The following is a 19,361-nucleotide window of genomic DNA, read 5'->3' as shown; positions in this document are numbered from 1 at the left end:
GTGGAAGAGTTGGATCCATTTGATAATCATGTATCACACTATATTTGCTGATTTATTATTATTATTATTATTATTATTATTATTATTCATTATTATTGAGGCAGGGTTTCTCTGTGTAGCCCTTGGCTTTCCAGAAACTCACTCTATAGACCAGACTGGCCTCAAAACTCAGATCTGCCTGCCTCTGCCTCCTGAGTGCTGGTAGTAAAGGTGGGTACCACCACCTATTGACTATTGGTTATTTCATGTTCTTTGCTGTTTCGATTGTTGCATATCCTGATCTCTTATAATACAAAATATAATTGCTTCTCTCTCAAATAATTACAGGTTTTAAGTTCCATTTTACTCTTCTAATAATTAAATTTTTGAAAAATTGTTCATTTCCTTCATCAGCATCATGAATGAAATGTTATCTTTGATATCACCCTTTGTAGTTCAAACTTTTAACACATTAGCATTCCATTTTATATTGTTATAACTGAATAGCACCCAGTGAGTAATATATAAAGCACAGGCATGTGTTCAGCTCATCAATCTGAAGGCTGAACATTCTGAGAGTATGATGCCTGTATAGGCTACTTTTCCCATTGCTACGACTAATGCTTGACAAGGGCAACTTAAAGAAAGAAGATTTTGGCTCACAGCTTTAGGGACAATGCTTCCTGGCAAAAAAGTAATGGCACAATGCAGCTGTTTTCCCTACTACCACCTTACCACCAACACTCTCCCATATCTGTTTGCGTGTCACACACACACACACATACACACAGTTACATATTCACAATTTATTTATACACATGTATGTAGAGGCCAAGAAGTCATAACATTGTGTCTTACTCGATTGCTCCTCTAGCTTATTATAAAAAATTAAAAAACATTTATTTTTATTTTATGTCAAGGAGAGTTTTGTCTTACATGTATATCTGTATGTATAAGCCTGGTGCCCATGAAGGCCAGAGAGGGTGTTGGATCTCCCTGGATCAGGAGTTACTGATAGTTGTTAGCTGTCATTTAGGTGCTGGGAATTGAACCCATATTGTTTGCAAAGAGCTGCAAGTACTCTTTAACCACTGAGTCATATCTCTAGCCCTTTTGAGACTGAACTCACCAATTCTGCCAGACTGACTGGCCAGCAAGCCCCAAGGACTTACTGTATCCTGACTCCTCAGTGCTGGGATGGAAGGCATAATCAGTTTTTTTCTGTGGGTGTTGGGAATCAAAAATCAGGTCTTTACATGTATAGGGCAAGCCTTTTACAAACTGAAAGTCTCCCTACCCTTCATTGCTCTGTTAGTTCAGTCCAGAACCCCTAGTCCTTTGAATGTTACTATATTTAAGGTAAGTCCTCCCTTTTCATTTAAATATTCCCTGGAAACATCAGCCACTGATAGATCCAGAGGTATGTCCCTATGGTGATTCTGAATCTTGTCACCTTAACAATGAAGATTGCTCATCAGAGTCCCAGTATCTGCTCTGCTTTATCCGTGTTGTAACACAACAATGGAAACATAGGAGCTCTGCCCAGAAAACATTTTAATCCAAAGCCACTCCATCTATATGTCCCATGAATTCATTGATCCAGAGCCATCATGACCCCCATCATCTTTCACATGTCCCACCTTAATTCATATTCCAACACATGAAACTTGAGGAATACCTACAAATCACAGCATGCTTTTCCTTCTTGCTCCTTTCCTTACCCTATTCTACGTAGCACATCTTTAAGATATAATCTGGGATTCCATATGTGATTATTTTACCATTGGTATCATGTTTCCCTAGTCATGAGTTCCTTTTCTCTTTTACATTATTTGTCCAGTGAAAACAACAGCATTATTTTTATCCTTCATTGTTTTGCTTATTGATTTACTATTGATACTTATTTTATAACACAATTTCATACTTGTGTTCTTTCTTCTGATCCCATGCTGCAGCTCATCAACAAGTAGTTCAAGAACAGAAAATAAAAGACTCGATGTCGAGACTGTCTTTCCTCTCAATGGGCAGTCATTTCCTTTGCTCAGAATCTGTAGATTTTTTTCTATTGTTTTCAGATATTTAATTCTTTGATGGAGAATGTTTTTGACTGATTTTATTATTAATTCTTAGGTACCCCTGGGCACTTCAAGTATTGCAGAAATATATGTGATGTTCAGTAATCTCTCAACCACACTATCAGAAATTGTCTTACAATTTCTTTATTGCACACACGTCAACTGTTGTGTCTGTGGTGTTCTATGCCCCTCAGTTCTAGAGGTAGAATAAAGGCTTATGCTCGATGGCCATGCCTTCTCTCTGTTCTTATGATGTCCACCCCTTGATCCTTTTTTCTATGAGCTTAATTTATCATTATGACTGTGCTGTACTCTTTTTGCTCCACTGGGCTTTACATCCAACAATCATATTTTTTCATCTTTAAGAAGCATGTTTTCGTTTGCACTGTTGATCATCATTGCTTGATGATATCTGATAAACACAATTCCTTTCTGCTTCTTCTCTCACAGCAAGTCTATTCTACAGGAAGGCATTTGTTCTAACACTGAAGTTTTATTGTATGTGTGTTGATCTACAGTGTCTTATCATAAGTTCAAAGAATACTTATCATTGCCCATCTTTATGGATAGACCCTTTCCCCTGTCTTATCTATTGCACACGCAAGTAAAGTTAGAGGAAGTTAAAATAATTATTTGTGCTTTTTAAAAACCTATTTATTTTGTTTGCGAGCAGGCAGAGGACAACTTTTGAGAGTTCATTCTCCCTTCTACCATGTGTGTCACAGGAATCAAACTCAGATCATCAGGCTTGGTGGATAGCACCTTCCTTCAGCTGCTAAACCATCTTACTGGGCCTGGTTTGAATTTTTAGATGCACTGTTCTTAGCAACATGAGTGACTTTCAAGACATCTCCATCATCATCCTCCAGTAATATCTTTGTTACCTACCCTCTTGAATAGAACCGTTACTATAGAACCATTATCACCAGCAGTCTATGGAGGGCCTACTCCTTCAGAACTAAAGGCAGTGATGAGCCAGATAAAGTCTTCCTCTGTCCTCAGTGGCTTAGAAGTCTGGGGGTAGCATAGCTATAAATAGTATAGGGACAATTGCCTTGAGAGGAGGAACTATCAGACCAAAGATGAAGAAGACCCCACCTCTGTATTTGAAGTATGGGGGGATGTGTAAAACGTTCCGTAAAACCTAAAAAGATATTAATCTGTAGTCACCCTGGACTCCAGCTTTGCCCGGTGTCATGAGGAACTAATGGGTAAAAAGCTCCCCTCAATGGTAAGGAGACAGATACCAAGAGAAAATGGCAGTAACTTATTACTCAAAAAGTAAGTCATACAGATTAGAGGGCAGAGAAGGAAGCCTCTGGAGAAGCCAAATGTGTGCAGAAAATGGACAGGGGGAGACAGAGAAATGAAGGTGTTAAGACCTCTGAACCAGGGAACAATGGTCGTAGAGGGAAAGAAGTCCTTGGAGATCAAGGGGGTGTGTGTAAATTTTATCTCAAGTGTAAAGAGCAAGGAAAGAGGATTTGACCAGGTAAGAGACTGAGGGGCTAAAATAAGCAGAATGCCACAGTCTCTGACACAGCCTTGGAAACACGTATAAACTGAGAGCCAGAAGACCAGTGTGGAGATATAATGGTGCTTGGTACAATGCAGGTAGAGATACATTGGCAGGTTTCAGGGGTCTAAGGAATAAAAGCCAGTCACTTCCTCCCAGCCATCTTTCAACTCAGTGTTCACCCACCTGAACTAGCACAGAAACACAGGCAGCAGGTGTGCTAACAACAACAACAACAACAACAACATGCTCATTTGTGCTGTAGTTATCTGTTGTGCATGACAAGAGATTGAAAATGCCAACATTGAAGGTGACAATGCCGGTTACAGGCAGAGGGATGAGAAAACACAACTAATGATAAGAATTATTGATTCATGTAAAACGTCCGCACAATAAAATGGGAATCAAATTCTCCAAGTCTAATGCAGTGGCCAAGGAAGCCTGTAACAAAGCTTTTCGGAGGTTGAGGCATGAAGATTGCCAGCTTTTGCCATACAATGAGACAGTGTTTTAAAACAAAACCAAAACCAAACAAAGAGTATCCCCTCCAAATTACTTTACTGCTTCAAAGGAAAAAGTTAAGATTTAGCAGAGAAATCTAGCAGACGCCCACCTAAGTAAGCCACATGAGCAAAGTCTGAATTGCCAAGAAGGGGCAAATGGACATCTTGTACCTCTGGAGGAGGGAGGACATCAGGTCACTTTATTGTTTCTGCCAGAACCGCAAGTGAGGGACATTCCACAAAATAAATTGCTGGTAAACTTATAAAGTGTGGGGGGGTGGGGAGGGGGAAGATAAAACCCTTGAGGAAACATTAAGACCAGATCTGAAGATATGACTATGTTCTGGAACCTATCCTGAGAAACTAGTAAAATTTCAATAGCTCTGTATAGCAAATGTCCTGGGTTTTGTTTATTTGTGGGTTTTGGGTTTTTTTGTTTGTTTGTGTTGCTTTGTCTTTTGCTTTTGTTTCTTTCATACAATCTTGCTTTTATGCAACCCAAGTGGAGATACTGAAATGAGGGGAAAGTAGTGACTTACAGCAACAATAATCACCTCATACAGCTTTGTGGGGTACCTAACATGCTTGACCGCTTCATCTGGCCCCATTCATGTGGCTATAGGTCCTACACACCCAGTACTTAAGCTAGTGGCTCACAATTCTCCAGCATGTAGCTCCTCCCCCTGGGGACCCTGGAGGACCCCAATCATGATGTTCCCTGGCCATATTCCATGAGGATGAAAAGCTGCAAGCCTCTGGAATACACATGCCATTTCTTTTTCTGTTCTTTCTTTCTTTCTTTTTTCTTTTCAATATTTTGATGGACAAAGAGGCCAGCCCAGACCCATAGGGTAGGGGAGAGAACTCTCCTTTTGGTGCAAGGATCAATGAAGAATAGTGACCATATTTAATTCACCAAGTATGCTCCTTGCTGGCCCTTCCCCTCTGATGTCTCATTTGGTCCCAGCTACCTACCCTCTGGGGATGTACACAAATGCCACCCCCTGCTTAATGTGTGCCTGGTGCTGAACATGGCATGCACGAGTGTGAGGTCATTTCATCATCACCACACCACTTAGGGGTGTTGGGCCATCGTAATGATACCTGGATGCAGAAGCCAAGCATCTATGCGAACATACCAGGTGTGGCCTACACCCTTCCAGAGTGACCTTCAGTCACTGTCCCCTGGCACCTCCAGGATGTGATTCTCCTAGTTTGTAAAAGCAAAGGATCTAGAGCCATCAGTGTTCATACATGTTCTGTATACCTTTCATGCCCAAGAAAGGGAAGCAGACAGGAAGCCTGAGCCATTGTTTAAGGAATGAGGAAGGGTCCACCTGATGTGACCTCCTCCATCTTTGGAAGAAATATGTCCGGGGCATTAGAACTCATCTTCAAACTGCCTCCTCATGATGAAGAGCTATGAAGGCCATCAGAGGTGCTGAGGCAGCAATGTATGCTGTATATTGGAAAACAGGGGAGGCTGCCTGGCCCCTTGGGCACTGACATGCACTTACTGGCCTGAGTTCTCAGTGGAGTGGGGAGGAGTTGCTCTGTAATGCTATTGATACCTGTATAGTCTGCCACATGCAAAGTCAACAACTTACAGCTCTCCTGGTTATGTTTGGGATGACAAAGGTTGACAATACTCCCCAAGCGAAAACACTTTAGAGCAACCTAATGGCAAATTCTCACTTCTCACAGTGATACACACTGTGGGACCTCATAGATCAGACCTGGCTGGGGGTAAGTGTTGTCTGTCTGTCACACTCCTGCCACATGGATGGGGCTGGCTCCAGGAACTTGACCTCCAAAAGGAGAAAGTTCACATCAGGCATGTAGTTGGCCCTTCTCCATAGTTCTGCTGGGTGGTTTTGGGAAAGCTCTGAGCATTAGTTTGCTCTTTGGAAGGAGGACAATGCTTTTGTGTGAACTAACTGCATAAACAAAATACTGAGCCCAGGACCTGACACTTAGATGTCAAAAATCCGTTACTGATCTACCATCTCAGATGATCAGAGTTGAGGGGTAGTAATTCCCAAGATGATGTCATAGGTGTGGTATCAGGTCTAATGAAAACCTAAAGGAAGAGTGTTCTTGTTTGGGGATCTCACCATAGTTGTGTCATTCAAGTCCCACTGGTTAAATGACACACATCTGATCTTCAGCATGGCCCTCTGCTTTGCTCACAGGTGTTGCTATTGTGGTGGTCTCCTTCTTCCTCTCAATGTACTACAACGTCATCAATGCCTGGGACTTCTGGTATCTCTTCTACTCCTTCCAGGTAAGCCAACCTCTGGTCAGAGCAAAAGCAAAAAGGGTAGAAGATGCAGGGCCACTCACCAAGTGGGGAGCTGGTAGAGGATGAGAACGCCAGCCTGTGGGAACCCTCTCAGTGAGGGGGGAGCGTGATGGGAGCCACAAGCCAAGCAGGGATGACAGAATCTGGATCCACTACTTATCACAATGTAAGCCAAACTATGCACTGTGTGTGCGCACGTGTGCATTCATGTGCGTTTGCATGTGTGTACACACATGTGCACAATCATTTCTGAGGAGCAGGTCCACAGCACTCATTGGAATATCTACAGGAATATTTTCAATGACAAGCATTTTAAACAGTGCATTATCTAAATTCTTGTTACTGATATTCTGGAAGTGTCTAGGCTTTGTGGAAAATAAATATGAGCCACAATTCCACACTAAAGCGCTGGAATGTTCCTCTCCACCAGTCACATTCTATCCCACAACACTCCCATCTTCATCCTTTTCACTCTCAGAGACTCTAATCCCACTGCCTCCATATCAGCCTCTTTCCAGATGGAAAAAGAAGAGAAGGACCCAGGAATTACCACTCTAATATCCATGCATTCCATACTTCACAGAACTTCCCTCCCCCTTACCCCTGCAGTAAATCCTCTTCCAAGGTTACAGGATAATGACACAGCAGACCTTCCACTTGCACTTCTATGGGCCATGCAGGTCCCCGAACATATAAATCTACACTGGCATGGCCATATGCACGACATGAGAGCTTTTGTTCAATCCCAGGAGCTACAAGTGACTCTATAGGACTCTACTTTATGGGAGGGTGTGGGTCCTTCTTAGTGGGTACATTTAGCAAAGCAAATATAAGGACCCTATCTTTACCTTCTGATGCAGATGAAGGGAGAAGATCACTGAAAATCTCTCAGTTGTTCCATGCCCTAGAGCTTCTTCATGTAGCATGTTCATTGGCAGGAACATTAAAAAAAAAAACAAAAACAAACAAACAAAAAAAAAAAAAAAACTGACGTCGAGCTCATCTCAAGCAAAGGACCCCAGAGGTATCCTCAGATTTGCAGCCAAATATGTGAAACAGTGTGAATTAGAGTGGCCTCAGCAGAGGGCCCAGAGAATGTCGGCTAGGCAACTGAGCTTAGAGGGCTTCTGTTTCTTAGCTGGGACCTGCTGCTGGTTCCATCAGACACCACAGTGTCTCCCTCCTGTGGCCTGTACATACGAATGGGCTCACTGCTCAAGATTCTAACTCAAGTACCTTCACAGCTTTGTTTTTAAATTATTTTTAAGTTTATCTTATTTATTTTATGTATATGCGTGTTTCACCTGAATGTCTATGTACAACATGCATGCCTGGTGCCTGCAGAGGCCAGGAGAGCGTGTCAAATTCCCTGGGACTAGAGTTACAGAAGGGGAGCCATCCTATGGTTACTGGGAATCTAACCTGGGGGAAAAACAGCCAGTACCCTTAACTAGTGAGCCATCTCTCTAGACCTACAACTGGTTTTGAACAGGGTAGCTACAAGGATCTGGAAAGACTAGGCCAGGAAGCCTCTGATCCACTGTACTCTCGTTGTTTCACATAAGCCAGGCTAGCCCATATTTACAGGATAAGGTGTGAAGCCTCCTGTCAAAGACGCTTCCTATCATCCCACCAAGCCCTTTGACCTTTCCCTTAACTGTCTGTTGATTCTCACTTCATTGAAAAGGATCCCTGCCATGGTCTGTCTGCCCACTTAATGGTAACGGCACAGGCTACGACGAGGAGTATGAAAAGGCTTCGTCAATGCAGTACTTCTGGTGCAGGAAAACACTCAACATCTCACCATCCATCCAGGAGAATGGAGGAGTGCAGTGGGAGCCAGCACTGTGCCTCATCCTGGCCTGGCTGATGGTGTATCTGTGCATCCTGAGGGGCACTGAGTCAACCAGCAAGTTGTGCTAGGGAGTGTGATGGGACTGAATCTGGTCCATGCTAGGTGCTGTCTCTTGCTGTCCAGAGTAGAGGCTCAGTGGGTCAGAAGGCATGGATGGTGTTATTGGCATGTCCCTGTACTAGCTGACAGTGGAGGGTGTCAGAAGTGATTAAAGTTGTAGCACTGAATCTGAAATGACAGGCCCCAGCCAGTTCTCACACTCACCTGTACCAGGTCATTTCATGGAGATATTCAAACACCCTGCTATTCAGTCCTTCCACCTCAAATGCCAGAGCTATTATTCTGTGGAGAGAACCTCAACATCAGACTAGCCAGCCTCTGGGGACTTTATTGTGTAGTTGGATTTGGGGTCCCATTTTCAAAGTGCTTTCAGGAAATCAATACTACCCAGAACTGTTGGGTTCTCCCTTGGTTTTTTGTTTTGTTTTGTTTTGTTTTGTTTTGTTTTGTTCTGTTGTGTGGTATGGGGTTTTAGTTCTTGTTTTGGCTTTTATTTTTAAAGTGTCTCCTTATGTACTTCAGGCTGGCATGAAACTGGCTGAACGGCCCAAGTTGGCCTCAAACTCAGTGATCCTCCTGACTCAGCCTTCTGAGTGTTGGGATTTTAGGCCACAGATATGCCAAAATACCCAGCAAAGGCCTTTTATTTGCCTAAGCTCTTTCTTTCTGTTGAAATGCCCAGGTTTCCATTCATCCTAGGGCTGGAGTATCTGCTGTATTTCCATCACCCGTACCTGTTTCAAACTGGGGTGAATGCTCCATATTCAGCTATTAGGTAAAGCAAATCCATAGTGGATCACGGTGTCTTATTCTTCTAACAGCCCCTCAGAGTAGATACATGAGGTCACTCCCAAAAAGGATTAGATAGGCAAAGTATTATTCGCAAAATCACAGCCAGGGACAGCAGACTCAGGACATAGCCCATATTTACTCCAAGCTCTTCCCATCCTATTGGTGACATGCAGCATGAATATTCTCTTCACATCCTTTGTGACTTAGTCATTTACAATTTTTTCTTCTTCTGACAATCCCATGAGACCCCTAGATCTCACTCTCCTGATCACCTGCCTGCCTTCTCCAGCACTGACATGTTTGTTCGGTTTTGTTCTTTCATGAGGCATCAAGCTTAGAACAACCTATGTCATTGAGATATTGCATGACAACCCCAATGTTGTTTCTGGCATGACATTTCACATTGTTTTCTAAGTCCCCATAGTGGCCAGCATCTTAGCCCCAAAGCACTTTGCCTCACAGCTGAGCAGAAGAATCAGGGTGTTCTTTCTCAGCTGAGATCAGACCTTGCAGCATCTGCTCTGTCCCAACCTAGACCAAGCATGATCCAAAAGATCTAATGGTGATGTCTCTACCCTTGAATATTAAAGCAGTCCTTTCCTCTCCAGGCCTCTTATAGTTGTGAAAATAAGTAGAGTCTGGACATGATGCCATATTAATCCTCACCATCTATTTTCTCTCCTTATACTATGACCCCCCACCCTGACTGAAATGCCCCAGGGTTCCATGTATGGGGAAAGATGCTGCCTTTTCCTTTTGTTTGAAATCTCTTTTATTCTCCTCTGAAGTTTTACTTATTGGTCAGAGTTATTTCTCCTGATAGGTTAAGCTAAATCTAGATCACATGTCCAGCCATCCTTCCCACAAGAAAAAGAAGGGAAGCCACTTTGTGAGGACTCTAGAAAGCCCAGAAGAAACACAGCCCACTGGCGGGGGTGGGGTAGAAGTCCAGAGCTTTCCCGAATGTCTTCTTAGTGCCCAGTGTTATGGACCCGGTTCAGCCCTCCCCCATGCCCCTGAATTTCTTTCACATCACTGGCAAAAGGACTCTTATCCATTTGCATCTCACCTGGTTTGACATATTAGATATTTGGGTAAATTCACTAACCCCCTAAATGTGTAAGAAGCCATGGTAAACATATATCCCACATTCTCAGTGTCCTTCTGACAGTCTTAGAAGTACATGAAGTATGGTGCCATGCCAAGGAAGAAATGGAAGACTGAGATTAACTGAAGCATATCAAGACATGGTCACTAGCTGGGTTTCTCAGAGGTGGATCCAACCTAAAGAAGATTGATAAAACAAAACCAACCTTGTGAAAAGTTTTGTTTTGTTTTGTTTTTGTCTATGAATCTAGGCATACATAGAAAGTGAATTACCCAAAATTTCCCACCCAGGGTAGGCAGATGTTTATCTGAAAGCCCTTACTTTCAGGCTTTTAGAAGTCAGGGTGACCCTGAGTCTGAGATTCCCCTGCCAAAGAGACTAAGAACACATCCTTAAATTGTGATGCATGTCAACAGGGAAAGAAGATTGGCTTAACCAAATAGACTTTTCTTTTTATGAAGAATGCACAAAATCAGTACATTTGTTGCATTTGTTGTGGGGACATTGCCCTGTGCACTGTTTTCTACATATGGACATGCCTAACCAGGCTCCCCTCGGATCCCATCCAGAAAACCCAGTTCTGCCCCTTAAGACACTAATTTCACTTTGGAGATAACATAGATCCTGTAAGTGATTAGTCTTTCTGATTTTCTTGGGACCTCAGAAAGCTGAGTCAAATCTGGCTGAAAAAACAAAACAGAACAAACAAACAAACAAAAAAAAACAAAAACAAAAACAAAACAAAACAAAACAAAAAAACAAAAAACGTGTTGTGTGGGCTCCTCCAGCCTTTCAGCCTTTCTTAGAGAAACAGGGGCTCGGGGAGTGTTGCCTCTCATGCACTGGAGAAGAAATTTCATGGGGGCAACAGACATGAGCAGCCATGTCCCACACTTTCTTTCTCTAGACCATACTCAGAACCTGTGTCCTACTCAGGACCAGTGCTACCGACAGCTCTTAGCAGCTGTGGATGCAGCCTAAATGCCAAAGAATTAAGGTTTTTGTGGGAGTGGCGGTCCCCATCTCTCCAGCAGTCTTATTCTGTTCCTGGATGCCTACAGGTGGTCTACTTCATCGCGTTGATGCCCTACTGTGTGCTGATATCTACTTGGTCCGTGGCCTCACAATCCACGGAGCTACCAATGGCCTGAGGTACATGTTCACACCCAAGGTCACTTTCTGGGATACCTGGGAGGAAGGGAAAAGAGGGTAAGATCTGTAATCATCAGAGCTGGTGTGAGCCCATGACTGGGCCAAAGACTATAGATATCCTGGAAGTTATGTTCTCTGTAGCCTGTCCTGCAGCCCTCACTACCACTAGTGACTAGTGCCTGTGCCTTCCTTCAGGTCTTCCTGCTCCAGTTCTCACCTAAAGCCCAGTCCAGACTCCCCACTAAGCTAGGGACCATGGACATCTCTCCAGTCATCTCCCTTATCTGATCCCATATTTTCTTAGACCTTTTCCCTCTAGGGAATGCTATGGTCCCGTCCTTAACGTTTTTTTTTTTTCCAGTCACCCTAGCCATTGTTCTTCAGTGTAGATGTTATTGAATTTAGAGTAGGGCACATTCTTTGCTGGACAAATGGCTGGAATCATATGACTGTATCCTTTCAAAATGGACACTCTTATTGCATAGGCCTTAAGTGTCAGTACTGGAGTAATCTCGAACTTGACTCCACATCCACCTAAATTTCCTGTGTGGTAAGACTGTTGTTGTGGCAGGCTGGTGATTTAGATGTTTTATGTGTTTTAGACTATTAGACCAGGCAATACTCAATTGCACTCTCCATGGGTAGGGTGCCATAGAGGGTATGAGAGGAAGATTGCTGAGTAGTTTACCTGCCAGGAAATACACTGGAGACATTCTGAGACATGGACCTAGAATTCAGCACCAAGTCATTCTGACTACCTGTGAGTTGGAAGTAATTTCTTCCCCCATCTCTGAGCTTTCATCTCCTGGGAGGGAAGAGTTTGGGATTAGAGCTCAGGATTCCTCAGCCCCTACCCTACTGGCCTTCTAGATGAAACAGCTAGCCAACCCCAAGGCCTGGATCAATGCAGCCATGCAGATCTTCTCCTCACTGGGCTTGGGGTTTGGCAGCCTGATTGCCTTTGCCAGCTACAATGACCCCTCCAACAACTGCCAGAAGCATGCCATCATTGTGTCCATCATCAACAGCTCCCACCTCCAGATATGCCAGCATCGTGTCCTTCTCCATCTACGGCTTCAAGGCCACATTCAACTATGAAAACTGCTTAAACAAGTGAGTCTAAGCTGTCCCTCAGAACCGTGGACCCCAAGTGGGAAGGCAAGGCTCCAAAGCCCTGAGCTGAAAGGGAGACTGGGAAGGACTGGGTTCCCAGAAGTCAAGGAGTAGACTAAAGACACCAGTATTGAGATCTGCAATGTGAGGGTCAGTTCTGTTTCCTCGACGTGCTAATTGCTGCCTTCTACCAGCACTAGAAACTGAGGGTCCAGAAAGCAAAGGCCGCCTTGCAGGGAATGGGACATTTAAGGTAGGCATTGCACTTAGCAGAAGGGGGCGTTCAGGAAAAAAACAAAACCAAAACCAAACAACAACAACAACAAACACACCAGTGTCTTCATCTCATTTGTAAGCAAGGCCTCTCTAGCCGAGTCTACTGTCTTTGGCTTCCCTCAAAACAAATGCTAATATGTCCAGTAGGAGGTCACTTACATGAGTAGCCATCTCTAAACTAGGACTTAAATTAATGGAAATCAGTATACATGCAAATCATTTAATTCGTACTGTGATATAAAATTAAGCTTAATAATTCTAGGCCAAATGTAGTGGTGCATGCCTTTAATCTCACCAATATGGAGGCAGAGTCAAATGAATCTCTTAAGTTTGAGACTAGCCTGGTCTACACAACAAATTCCAAGACAGCCGAGGTTGCATAGTAAGGCCCTGCCTGAAAATAAGTAAATATGTTTAAGTGATTCTAAACTTATTTCTAAGCGGTTGGTCAATGGCATTAGCCACATTCTTGTGTTGTCACCACCAAAGGGTACGAATCTGGCTATGAAGTATTGAATGCTTCCAACATCCTACCCAATCTCACTGGAGGCCACTTATCCAGATGTGAAGTAGCCTGTTGGGAGGTAGTTTCTGTTCTCATCTCTTCTGCACTGGGCAGGAGGGAAGAGGCTACCCACCTTCCTCCCAGGTTTTAGAGCCAATGGCTTTTTAGTGGTATATGTTAAGATGATAGTCTGCTCTGCAGGGTGATTCTGCTGCTGACAAATTCTTTTGAGCTAGAAGATGGCTTTCTGACAGCCAGCAACCTGGAGGAGGTGAAGGACTACCTGGCATCCACCTACCCAAGCAAGTATAGTAAAGTGTTCCCACACATTAGAAACTGCAGCTTGGAGTCAGAGCTGAACACTGTAAGAGGCCTGGAAAGGGTGGGCACTGCCTCTCTCCACACGGTCCATGAAGACTTGTGGAGAGAGACATGGTCCCCTGCAACAGTGATGAGAGACTGGACTCCTGCTCTCTCCCAGCTGCTACTAGGAATTCTTTTCATTTCCCTGTGTCTTTTTGAAATTTCCAAAACTTGAGAAAGGCAAAGGACAAGGTAACACACTGTCTTACTTAGGGTTACTTAGAGGAGGAGAGGGTTTATTTGGCTGCACTCTCACATTGCTGTTCATCATTGTAGGAAGTAGGGACAGAAATTCGAACAAGGTAGAAAGCTGCAGGCAGGAGCTGATGCAGAGACCATGGATGGGTGCTGCTTACAGTTTGCTCAACCTGTTTTATTTATAGAGCCCAGCACCACCAACAACACAACGGACAGTGTACTCTCCCAGCAACCATTAATTAAAAAAATGCTTTACAGACAGATCTTATGGAAGCATTTCTCAGCTGAGGTTCCCTCACTTCCAAGTTGACATAAAACTATCCAGCACTCAAACACCAATATTTCCAATTCTCAAATTAACACTATAAACCTTTTTGTTACATGAAACGTAGATTTTTATACAGGACAAACAAAATTATTTTAAGGACACACAATTAAATGTCCCTGAAATTAATAGAAAGTTTTCCTACTCATTGTAGACAAAATCCCTTACAGTTTTGTGCCCATGATACATTGTTTTTAAATTTTATTTATTAACATAATATCCATGCATGCCTATGAAGGGCCTGATGATTTGATACAAGTATGACATATATAGCCGCTAGACCAATGCCCCTAGCATTTCCTTCTCCTCATACATGGATTATATATATATATATATATATATATATATATATATATATTAATCTTCTAGTTATTTTTGTGTATCATGGATTCTTGTAGATTAGAGTTACCTACACTTCTGGGCACAGAAGCAGCGATTTCTGCTTCTAATTCCTGTGTTTTTGTGACTCTTGTCTAACCTCTGTCTTCACTCGCTGCCTTTCCATCTTCTTGGAGGTTCATTTATCACTTTCTACAAATGAGTGCAAAAATGCATTATTTGTCTATGATTTGTTTTATTTACCATGATGCCTGCACTTGTCTCTACCTTTACACTTGACAAGATTTCATTCTTTTTATGGCTAAGTATTATTCCTTTGTGGATACATACCCACGTGATTTGTATATGTTCACTCTTCCATGGATGGTTTTATATCCTAGAGTTTTTTTTAAAGGAATATCACAGTAAACATGAGAGTGCTGCTATATCCTTGACACATGGCTGTTAAGATCCCTTTGCAATAATATCTAATTGTGGTTTTTATTTGTATTCCCTTGAAGATTAATGATGCTGACTTTTTGTTCATATATTTGCTGGCTATTTGTGTCTTAAATTTTTAGATGTTTTTATTTTATTTGACACATATGAGTATTTTGCTTGCATGTGTATGTGTGTATGCCAAATGTATGTCTGGTGCTCGCAGGGGGTAAGAAGAGGGCTATGACAGTGGTTATGAGTTGCCACGTGGGTGCTGGAAACTGAACCCAGGTCTTCTGCAGGAGCAGCAGGCGCTCTTAACCAGTGAGCCAGCCCTGACGTCCCCTCATTTCTTTTTAAAGAAATGTCTATGTAGCCCATTTCTTTGCCCATTTTTTAAGGTGGACTCTTTGCTCTCCAGTTGTTTCAGCTCTAAATAAATAGAATTAAGGGAATGAGAGGTATTGGCAATAAAAGAGTCAAAATGCTAATGAAAGATGTCAAGATGACTCCAGGAAAGGAAAGATACTCTATGGAGCAGATGTCCTAGTTAATTTTCTGTTCCTGTGAAGAGACACTATGTATTATGTACTCTGTACTCTGTACTATGTACTATGTTCTATGCTTATCAAAAAAGCATTTAATTGAGGCTTTGCTTACAGTTGCTTTGGAGTCTATGATCGTGGAAGGAAGCATGGCAGCAGGCTAGCAGGAAGAATGCCTGCTTATATCTAATCCACAGGCAAGAGGCAGAGGGAGGGGAAGGGTGAATGGGGAAGGAGTAAGGAGGTAGGACATTGTAGAAGAAAGAGAGGATTGGGTTCAGCCTGGGCTCCCTCAATGGCATACACACTCCCTTCAACAAGGCCATCTCTCCTAACCTTCTAAAATAGTTCTACCCACTGTGAACCAAGGGCTCAAATATATGAGCCTGTGGGCACCATTCTCATTCAAACCATCACAGAGATCTTATTATTATTGTTGTTGTTGTTATTATTATTGTTGTTTTTGTTATTATTACTGTTGTTATTATTATTATTATTAATGTGTTCATACTACCCAAGACAGTTCACAGATTCAGCTCAATCCTTACCAATAATAATGTTCATAGAATCAGAAAAAAAATCTTAAAATCTACATGACACTATTGAATAAAAGAACAGAAACTGAAGTCATATCAATACCTGATTTTAAGGCTGTCTACAAAGTGTCTGGTATTGGCTTGAGAAAAGACAAGGAGACAAGTACAACATAGTAGAGTACCTGGAAATCCACCATATTTCTATCAAAGACACCAAGAGAATACATTGGAAAGCCATCATATCAATTACTGATGCTAGATCCACATCTCACATGCTGTACAAAAGTCCAAAAGTATGAAAAGTCTAAGGGGAAACAGGGGAAACACTTGAAGACATAGGTTTGTGTGTACCTATGTTTTGGGATAAGACCCCAAAACTTGCAACAGAGTAAAAACCAGTGGGATTACATCAAAGAAAGATCTTTCTGTGCAATAAAAGAAATAGTCAATAGCATGAAGAAAATATTTAGGAACTCACACACACATTCACAGAGTAAGGGGAGACTTAAATAAATAATATTGTTTTGTTAGCAGTTGTACTAAGTAATGACATTTTTAAAATAGTAAATACATAAAAAACAAATTTAATTATGGCATTTTAATACATAAGTTTCATTGCTCCTTATTCTTATTCACCTTCTCTCTATCCTCCCCTCTTTACCCCCTTCTTTCTGGTATAATTTAGAGGGAAAGTATATGTTGGAGGTGTAAGAATAGAGGAATTACTATAAAAATACAAAAAGAAGTCATAAAAAGCTGCTCAAGTAAGATGATTGTGGTTGATACATTGTTTATGAACTAATGAAGCAATGAAGATCAGAGAAGCAAAGCATCCAGGCTACCAGAGAGCTCTGTCCTGTACCAGGGCTGGAGAGATATTATTCATAGCAAGCTGGAGACTAATTGCCAAGAGTAAATACTTAATGCCCTGCTCCTATCTTATATATTAGTGCTGGGGATTAAAGCTGTGAGCTCTGTTTCTCTTTTAGACTGATTCACTTCTGGTGTAGCCCTGAATGGCCTTGTAAATCCAACATTAAGTATTTTTGAATTTTATATTTTCTTACTCTCTGTTGTTGACTGTGGCCTTCTCTTGTGGCTCACCTTTTAGTTGTAACAGGATTTGCTTTAAACTCTGTAGGGATATGGAAGAGTGTTATCTCTCCCTCCATCTTTGTTCCTGGGGATTGGGTTTTGATTTAGGAACATGCTTTCTCTCATTCACCTAAGTCTGTCAGATAATTTCCTTTGTGAATGTCTTTGCATATCTTCTGTTACATTGCTATTGTAAATAGTGTCTTTCTCCCTTATTTCTACCATTGTTTATGTTGGTGGCAGAAGAAACAAACATTTTTGTATGTTAGTCTTGTACCTTGAAATCTTGATGCATTTCCTAATGAATTCTCACAACTACAGATTGCTCATATTTTCTCTATAAACTATCCTATAACCTGTGGATATAATTTAGCACATTTCTTTTCAGTGTCTGTATTTCAACCCTTTTTTATTGTGGTTTCACTATTATTATTGATTTTATTGGAGTCTCAGGCACAATTGTTTTCCTGTACTTAGAGTAAATAAAGTTAATTTTTGATTATTGTGAAAAACAATTTTTTATGTTTATATTTTGTTTTTTTTTTTGATTTTTTTTTTTTTTTTTAGCAAGGAGGGCAAGGGCATGGTTTGGATGGTGTTTTTTGGTTGGTTAGTTTTGGGAGTATTTGTTTGTTTTTTGTTTTTTTTTTTTTTTTGTTTTTTTTTTTTTTTTTTTTTTTTTTTAATTTTATTTAATTTTATATAATAGTCCCATTAAATGAAAACAAACATTTATATACAATATTTGGGAATTTGGGTGTCGTTCTTTCCAAACTACTTCCTGCTGATAAGGGGCGCTGTCTTGGGGGATTCGAAGAAGATTCAGATATCCTGGCTGTAGTTTGTAGGGATGTTTTGTCTAGCTGTTTGGAATGTAGGATCAGCTTGTATTCTGTTTCAGGCAGTCTGGCATGATCAAACCACATTAGTCTGGAAGGAATCCACATCTTTTCATTTTCTGTGGAAACAAAAATAGAAATCCTTTTCCCCAGTAACTTGTCCTTCAACTTAAATTTTGGAGTCAAAGCACTTTTTTTTTTTTTTTTTTTTGTTTAATATATTATTTTACATGTCGATCCCAGTTCCCTCTCCCTTCCCTCCCTCCTCCCTCCCTCGCTCACTCCCCCTGAGCCCTCCCTCCTTCCTTCCCTCCCTTTTTACCCTCTCTGCCCTCTCACATGCACTCTAAAACACCCTCCCCCTCCCATCCCCCCACCCCAATTCCATATGTAGGGAGTGCCATCCAGTTGGGGTCATGTAGATCTGACAGGTTCTGTGAAGTAGGGACTAGGGCTTCTCTCCTGTCTCTAGATTAAGGCAGTTATCCCTCCATGGGGGATATGTTTGCAAAGTTCTTTTGTGAACCAGGGACACATCCTGGCTCCGCTGTCTGGGGTCTCTTAGACTGCTCAGTCCTTCTGGCTGAGACCCATAATCAGGGGGGCCTGAGTCAGTCCCATGCTGGCTTCCCAGCTATCAGTCTAGTGGCCCTTAGCTCCTCCTTGTTCAGTTAAGCTGTCTCTATGAGTTTCTGCTGCATGGTCTTGTCCTCTCCATCTGCATGTAGGTTCTAGTTCGACTCAGTGTTTATGTATGGGTGTTTGATCCTTTTTTCAACAGGCATTAGTTGAGGGCTCCATGGAGAAGTAAGTTGTTGATCTCACTCTCTGGGAAGGGCATTTATGATAGTCTTTCCACATAAGCTCAACTTGTTAGTTGAGAGCAATCTTATTGTTCTCTCGACCTTTCTTTGTGTTCAATTTTATCTTCAAACCAATATTGGCTCCCTCTTTTATCTTCTCTCTCTCTGTCTCTGTCTCTCTCTCTCTCTCTCTCTTTCCTATATTCTATTCCTAACCAGGCTCAATCTTCCTGGTCGCACATGTTTTCCTTTCCTCCCCCCTCATTTTCTCCTACTTCTCTCTCCATTCGCTGTCCTCCCCCACTTCACCTGAGCTCTGGGGGACTTGCCGTTCCCAGTTCTGTAAGGGACTTTATATGAATCTCTTAGAATACACCTTGTATCCTAGTTTGTCTGGTGATGTGAATTATAGGCTGGTGATCATTTGATATATATCTAAAATCCATATATGAGTGAGTACATACTGTGTTTCTCTTTTTGTGACTGGGTTACCTCATTCAGGATGGTTTCTTCAAGTGCCATCCACTTGCCTGCGAATTTCAAGATACCATTATTTTTTTTCTGCAGAGTAGTATTCCATTGTGTAGATTTGCCACATCTTCATTAACCATTCTTCAATTGAGGGGCATCTAGGCTGCTTCCAGGTTCTTGCTATTACAAATAAT

The 19,361-nt window shown here is 41.8% G+C and overlaps 1 pseudogene; it reads left to right on the top strand.

Annotated features, from left to right (window-relative positions):
* Nucleotides 1-5,109: 5,109 nt before the first annotated feature.
* Nucleotides 5,110-19,361, top strand: part of LOC127214762 (sodium- and chloride-dependent transporter XTRP3-like) — a 92,577-nt pseudogene continuing 78,325 nt past the window's right edge.

The sequence above is a fragment of the Phodopus roborovskii genome, unplaced genomic scaffold, assembly GCF_943737965.1.
Source record: "Phodopus roborovskii unplaced genomic scaffold, PHOROB, whole genome shotgun sequence".
Lineage (NCBI taxonomy): Eukaryota > Metazoa > Chordata > Mammalia > Rodentia > Cricetidae > Phodopus > Phodopus roborovskii.
This window is presented reverse-complemented; position numbering and strand designations above follow the sequence as displayed.